The 8445-nt window shown below is 28.5% G+C and overlaps 1 pseudogene; it reads right to left on the reverse strand.

The window, feature by feature from the left end:
- Positions 1-4449: 4449 nt before the first annotated feature.
- LOC102601058 ((-)-camphene/tricyclene synthase, chloroplastic-like) lies at positions 4450-6536 on the reverse strand (annotated as a pseudogene).
- Positions 6537-8445: the final 1909 nt, after the last annotated feature.

The following is an 8445-nucleotide window of genomic DNA, read 5'->3' on the forward strand; positions in this document are numbered from 1 at the left end:
TATTATATTATATTATTATATATTATATTATATATATATATATATTATATTTATTTCTACTATATAATAAAAGGGGTTTTATTATGATATTATATAATAGTAGAATATATATTATATAAACTCCCTTTTATTATATAGTAGAAATTACAATTACAAAATTAACCCTTTTAAAATGTCTTTAAGATATTTGAAGTTGTTAATTATTATTATTTATAATACTTTTTTGGTAATTTTAAAATGATATATGTTATTTTTTCTGTCCCAATATATGTGATTCGGATAGAATTTTGAGAGTGAACCTATTTTATTATATATCCTTTAAATATGAAATATTTTAAGTCATTTGTAAATGATTTATTATATTATATTGTTATATATTATATAAAACTCCCTTATAGTAGAAAAAATAAATATATATTATATAGTAGAAAAAATAATTTATTATATTATGTATTATATATTATACAGGGAGTTTATGATTGGACATCACAATGTCCCATCATAAACTCCCTCTTATATAATAAGAGAATCACAATTAATAAAATACTTTTTTTATTTTTTTAAGCAATTTTAAAGAAGTTTTCACAATTAAATGTTAAAAATATTAAAACCATTCTAAAAATTGGTTTTGTAACGTGTGAATTTTTTTGTGGAAAATTAATTTTTCACAACCTCCTTATTTATAGCAAAATAAATAATAATAATAATAATAATAATAATAATAATAATAAAAAAATAAAAATAAATTATTATTATTGTTATTATTATCATTATTGTTTTAAGAAAAACACAACCTATAATCTATATGTTCTATCTTTACTGATAAAAAATTGAACTAATAATAATATTAATAACAAGAATAATAATAATAATAATTTTTTTAAAAAAATTAAAAAACATTTAACTAAATAGTGCGTTTTAATTTTTATTTTGAAAAAGAAGAAGTAATTATCCAAACTAAATAGGGTGTTTTAAGTCTAAACAAATTTGTAAAACTAAAGTTATTTAAATGTCAACACCTTTACAATTGTAATATATCGCCAAATGTCAATTGTCAACACCAAAATAATTATCTATCTAATTTTCAAATTGTTTTAAAAATATTATATTTCTGGATTTTTCACAACAACCGTGCCAAAAAGAACTACTTCGACAGCACAACCACAAAAACCGTATAAATAGGAACCACAAACACACGTTAAAAATACTCTTCTCAGCGTATCATTAATCCAAATTATTTGGAAAAGTAACAATTTTTCTATATATTTTTATCCTAATAAATTATATCATAGAAAGTTATCTGCATTTTTATTTGAGTTAAAAAACAAAAAAATTATATTTAAATGGTTTTATGGAAAAAAATAAATTAAAAGATCAACACTTAAAATTTCAATTGATACTTGCAGTTTTGGAGATGGTTACAACTTCCCTCGTTATTGTATGAATTTTCAAATTTAAAATTTTCCTTTAAATTCAAGGCAACTACAACTTTTCAACTTTGTCATGAACTCATATCCTATGAAATCTTTTTTCTTTTTAGTTAATTAACTACATCAATGTTCATGCAACTTTCGACATGAAATAGAGGTGACTAGCAGAGGTGGATGTTATTAAGAAGGCTTCTTGGAACTCCTCAAAACGCAAAATGAATGTAACCAAGGTAATTCTACTGACATAGAGTGTTTAATTGTAAATGCATCTTTATAGTTTTTCCTCCCATATTGTTCCAATTAATTATACGGCATTGCCTCTTTCTTTCAAATTTACTTTGACGTTTAGATATTTTTTTCTATCTAAAATTCAAGATTCATATTGAAGGCCAATTTGACATGAACAAAAAAAGTTTGTTTGTCACAGGACATGTTTCCATTCAAACTGAGGTGTATAAGTGAGTGCTTCTAATTACTTTTTTTTATATTTGGTTGAGTCATGTTATCAAGAAGTAAATCAAGAATATGTGGGGTCTATTTTAAATATAAAGCAAGGTCTAAAGATGAAACTAATTCAAAATAGTATATTGTTATAATAATGGGAATGAAATATTATACAACAATGGTCAATCTTATGTAGAATACAACTGTGCATGATAAACTTGCCAGTTAATTGTTTGAATTTTACTTTTTCATAATAATTTTACTTGCCAATTAATTGTTTGATATTTTCATAATAAATATTGTGTTTGTTTTTAATTTAATTTGTTTGTTTCATGTTTGAATCCTCTTTTATTTATCTTTATTTTATTTTTTAAACAAATTGTAGTCGTAGGACCAGAGACAACAACTTTTTTTAAAAAAATAAATTATTAAAATATTACAGATAAAAAATCGTTTATAAATATTTTTTTGGATGCTGACATTTAAAAAAAAAAGTAATATTGGAAAAATAAAAATAGTAAATCCTTGCTTTAAAGGTTTTTTAAAAAGAATTATTTTTTACTATTTTACAAAGTGGATTCTTTTAAACTATTAAAATCTAATTTTTTTTTGGACGCAGAACTTTTTCAAAAAAAAGTAATATTATAAAAAACAAAAAGCATCACTATTTGATTAGAAAATAAATTAAAGAATTTCATGATACAAAATAAATAAAAATAAAACAATTAACGAAAAAAGAAGAAAAAAAATATTTATAAAGGAACAGTTAAACAACAAAATTTAAATTTGTGGTGTAGTTTTTATTTCTTTAGAACCCTAACATATTGAGAAGATTTTCAAAAATGGATGATGATGCAAAGTATTATTTCATTTTTTTCATAAACTTTATTTTTTAATCATTTTAAGATTTTCATTCCATCATATAAAATCTCTCTTCATGTATTTAAATCTAAGATAATAATTGATATTATTGCTTTCGAAATTTTGAATTAGAATTGATTTAAAATGATTTGTCATATTTATTTTCATGTTATACTTGGTGGTGCTTATAACTTATAAACTTTATCTAATTATTTATATACAATTAGTTTAAATTTTTTAATGTTAAATCCTAAAATTATTTGTCATTGTTAAGTTAAACGTATTTACTAATGAATAAAATTTACAAGATATTTAGAAAGGCTAAACAAATCTAAAAATGCATAAAATAAAAGAAAGACTAATAGTAAATCAAAGGAATAGAAGATCATCAGTTTTGTTCATCTTTCAAATTTTATTTTGCCCTGTAATAATTTATTTTTATGTGGTATATATTAATTAGATAATTTATTTTTATGTGGTATATATTAATTGGATAATAGTATCTTTTTTTAATTGATCATTGAAATTGATTATTTTGTACATCTTTATTTTATGATATTATATCTAATTAAATGAAAATCATCTTACTTTGCAGGATAGAACAAGAGAGGAGTGTGCTAAAAAGGTTGCAACATGCTTTATAAATTATATTTAGATTTTTAGCTAAAAGTAGAGTTAATATTTTTAATACTGGGTCTTAGATTGATCTATGAACATAAAATTTAATTAATTAGCACAAATATCAATTCAACACACGCCACATATGCTATTAATCTTCATTATACTAGAAAAAGGAGAAGTTGTAGAATACTGTCTAGTGTCTTTGAAGAATATACTTCCATTACACGTAAATTAGGGTAAAATTTTATTAGCATTCTTTGTATATGTATAATTATAACACTATATATGATTATACATGTACTTTTGTTACTCAATAATTATTTGTATTTAGTTACTTTTAAATTTTAAAAATTATTATATCTTATAATATCTGCACAACGCGCGGATATGTATACTAGTTATTACATAATAAGTGGCTGAAAGAGTAATTTGGAAATCCAATTTTTAATGTGAGAATTTTGAACTCCATGCCCATCTCCATGCTGGTACATGCAGTGTGTTGTTCTTGAAAAATTTAACACAATCCTAATGAATTCTTCCGAAAATGGCACTTCATTCCTAATTCGGTCTTTGTTCATCACTTCCCACATCTCCTTTATCAATAAATTGATGTGTTTTATTGCCTCTTCTTCCGAAGTACCCTTCTCATTCATGTAACAACTTTTCCTTGCTACATTAGGACAGTTAGAGCTACTGCCGCCGTTTACCGGGGCTTCCATTCAAAGCTTATAACACTTCTCCTTCCGACCTTCCAGCACCGGGCAGGTGTCAGACTCTATACATTGTGTTACCACTTAGCAGAGTCCTGTGTTTTTAATAAACAGTCGCTACCCCCTGGTATGTGCCGCTTTCCTAATCAAAAGATAGGAGAGCACCCCTTCTCCTGAAGTTATGGGGTCATTTTGCCGAGTTCCTTCGACATGGTTCTCTCAAGCGCCCTAGTATACTCTACTTGTTCACCTGTGTCGGTTTGGGGTACGGTCAGTTCACCGGGAGGATCGCCCTCACAATTCGAAGTTGGGAACATCACCCCTTTTCAATTCATCCTAAATTAACACAACACATTTTATTTTTTTTAAAAAACGCATCTAAATTAAGTTATATTAAATAAAAAAGTCATATGAATTTTATCTGAGAAAAAGGTATTAGAACATTCCGATGATGTCCCCAAATCATCAACGAAACGAGTAATTGTAGCACATCGACGAATTATGTCTGGATATTTGTTTAAGGATTCCAATGCCTCTAAGGTTATTGGATTGGTGACAAAGATGAATGCATGGAGTAATACCAAAGGAATTGCAATTGAAATCCATGCATTATTCATGTACTCTTCTAGTGTTGGCTTATATCCATTGTGGTACCATCTTGCTTCTTGTAAGTACGCTTTGCATAAATCTGCCCACTAATTTATAGTAACTTGTTTCAAATATATATAATAGTGTTTCATAAATTATATAATTAAATTCTGGATTCACAATTTCAAAAGTAAAACAATTTAAATGATAAGAACCTTTTGAAGGTTGAATCGACCAAATTTAAATACTGATTCTGTCTCAAAGATAAAAGAATGGAATTGACAAAGATTGTAATTTTACTTGTTTTGTGAGGTATGGAAGGACATTAATCCCTTGTTGTTTGAGAATATGACAGGCCATTTCATTGGTAGTGTTGAAGAGTGAAAGGTAACATATTTTCATGTAGTCTGGAAGCTGCTCCATTGCTTTTATATCCCATCTGAATTTATATTACAAGAAATCAAAATTCCACATGGCAAAAACATGCTGACAAGGAATTAGTACTAAAAACTATTAACATTATAAGTTAATAACTGACCTTTCAACGGCCTGAGTGAAGATTTCTAACTCATCAAGAGTGCCATAAACATCATAAATGTCATCTATGACTACTATTAAAGAAATATTTTTCGCCAACATTCTTCGACAGAAGCTGTGTTGAGGCTCAAATACTAAACCCACTGACCAGAAAAAGGCTTCAACTAGTCTATCCCTTGAAAATGAATACTTCTCTGCCAAACGTGTGCTCTTCCACCACCTTTACATGAATGAGTGCATGAAAATAAATATATATGATGTATGATAAATTATATTTTACATGTTTTAACTCTTAAGCGATCCATAACAATAAATATAACGACGAACTTAACCTTTTATACGCTGAAATTTTGATACTATCAACTCACTTAAAAGATATATGAATTGAAGGATATCTCACGTTGATAGAATTTTCAAATCTTGTTGGTGTGTTGCTTGAACAATGTTGAAGTCCAATTTAGCAAGCTCTAGCAAAAGAGGATTAGCATTTGACATTCTCTCGTAAATGCTAATATACCACTCTGTCTCTGATCTTGGCATCATCCATGTCTTGGAATTCCAAGGCATGGACCACTAATTCCACCATTATATTCTCTTCTGCATTACAATTATTAATCAACATAGCTCTTTAGATATGTCAATGTGGATTTTGTTGTATTTCTCAAAGAGGTTTCATTTTCTGTAAAGAGAAATTAACAATGCTTCATATAATTCTAACAATCCTTTTATGTCATGACAAATACTTTGCTTGACATTCTCCATGTCCTTGAAATCGTTGAATATATCTAACAACACACACAAAAAAAAATGTTAGTCACATGAAAAAAATTAGACAGTTTAACCCTTGTACATATGTGTACCTTGAGTGATATGAAAAACCATATTGTCTGAAGAGCCTAAACTTCAAGGCTATAGAGTATAATGAATTATCTGTATTACTAATTTGGTCATGTACACTCTTCAATATTTGCATGATTTCATCGTTAAAGTGGTAACTCACTCCAAGCCTTTGTAAATTATCAATCAACTCCAACTTAGCATCTAATTCTTGTATTGATCCCTCAACCATCATCATCAAATTCTTCTTCATTTCCTTCTTCAATTCATCAAGCCGCTCCATATTTATACTTACCCCCCTGGATTGAATATATTGAAAATCCCAGGTAGTAGGTTTGTAATTCCCTAAACGTCGGATAGTATGTTGAGGTAATTTCATATGGGCAGCAGTAGAGAGAGAGGCTTTTGATAGTACAACTAGTACTGATGGCTTATCATGACCTCGAATTGGAGATGGTCTTCTTGAGGTGGCCATTGATAACATCCCTGCGTTGTTGAATACTGTTGCCTCCATTTATTATTATTATTATTATTATTATTATTTGCTTTGATTCTGTTGTTCAATGTTTTGAAAGATATTTATAGAGACGTTCCTCAATTTTATTTACCAATCAAATTAAGAAGCTTAGGCATTAAACCCTTATTTTGAATTTTGATCTAAACAAGACCCGTAACTACTGAAAAGGAAAAAGAGCACATGCAAAATTGGGTAACTCGCCAAATTAAAATGTCTACATCACATTAGAATGTTTAGTTTGTACCTGTGTTTTACAAGGCGGAACGTTTTACTTAGCATAAATCGATGTGGGGCGTAAGCCCTATGGATATTTAAACTTTTAATTTATGTTAATAATTTGAAATAATTACAAACATAATTAAAGAAAATCATAAAAAACAAAACATATAACATGAGTATACAAGTATAAATAATAATTTAATATCTATTTCTAAAAATATATTATTATCATACTATACAATTTACCCCACCCCCCCTCTCCATAAAACTTACAAGTATTATAATAAAAACATCACACCATCAAGAATAAAAATAAAATTACTTTCAAATAGCTAGATAAAATATGATAATTTTGAGAACACATGACATAAACATAAAGACCAATGATAAGTGAAAAAGTAAAATTCGCTACATATTTTTTTAAGAAATGTTACGTAATATATAATCACTCTCACAGTGTTACCAAATACTCCCTATGTCCCTAATTACTTGTCTACTTTTGAATTGACACACCTATTAAGAAAATAATAATTGACATAGTGAGTTTACCATTTTACCCCTATTAATTATGAAGTGGATGAATTAAAAACTTAAGATTTTCAAGAAATTCTTCCTATTTCAAAGTAATTAATTGAGGGTATAATAGGTAAAAAATAATTGTCCTTTCTTGATTTGTCAAAATGGACAAGTAATTAGGGACAACTAAAAAAGAAAAATTGGACAAGTAATTAGGGACAGAGGGAGTAATAAAGATGTTATGCTACAACTTGTTATTTAAGCTACTCTCAATCTTCTTAGTTCTATATATTAAGAAACTATCAAGTATCATTCATTTATTCAAGAATGATGAGGGTCAACAATGTTAATTAAAGAATTTAACACATCATCTGTGTAAGATCGGCCAACTAGAAAAAAGACATCTTCCCTGCTCATCAACTTCACGCTGCCGTTCGTTTTCTACCGAGGTCGGGTTTTTTTTTAAAGACAAATCCATCATTGAAGGGCTAGAGGTCGGATCGCTCATAACAAAGACAAGACAATTACAGGGAGGACGTACGTGTTCTCGGGGCGAGTGCGGACTCGATTAGTATACAAGATAATCAACATAGTAATAGGATGCATCTGCTGAAGCCAAGACTCATGTAACAACAAGCTGGACCGACCAAAGAATAAGATAAAAAGAAGAGTTCCCACCTATGGCTACATGCCTCTTGGAAAAGAGGGTCGAGGCCGCATTGGTGGGGGATGGGTTTCTCCCCCAGATAGTTCTGGCTCGGAGGTCAGAAATCTGCAACCTCCTGTTTTCCCACGTTCGGTAGACTTTCCTTCAAAAACCTTGACTAATAGAATAGTGAAATTAGAATAGGCTGAGAAAACTGCACGATTAGCAGTGAGTAGGATCAATCCTCCATATTCTGTTAAGCGAACCCCACGCGTTGGATGTTGAGCACAAATGGACACTTAAGACATAAATATTACAAAACTAAGCCTTACACTTGAGTTTCGAAGCGTTTTACTAGAGCCTCACCCCAAAATGAGCACCAAGGCGAGTCCCAGCAAAAAAAATTATAACACTGATTTGTATTATTAAAATAAGAACCAACCTATTATCAAAGAAAATCTAAGGACCAACTTAATCAATTTTTAGGAAATACTCCCTCTGTCCCTAATTACTTGTCCA

This window comes from Solanum tuberosum, unplaced genomic scaffold (assembly GCF_000226075.1).
Source record: "Solanum tuberosum cultivar DM 1-3 516 R44 unplaced genomic scaffold, SolTub_3.0 scf00136, whole genome shotgun sequence".
NCBI lineage: Eukaryota > Viridiplantae > Streptophyta > Magnoliopsida > Solanales > Solanaceae > Solanum > Solanum tuberosum.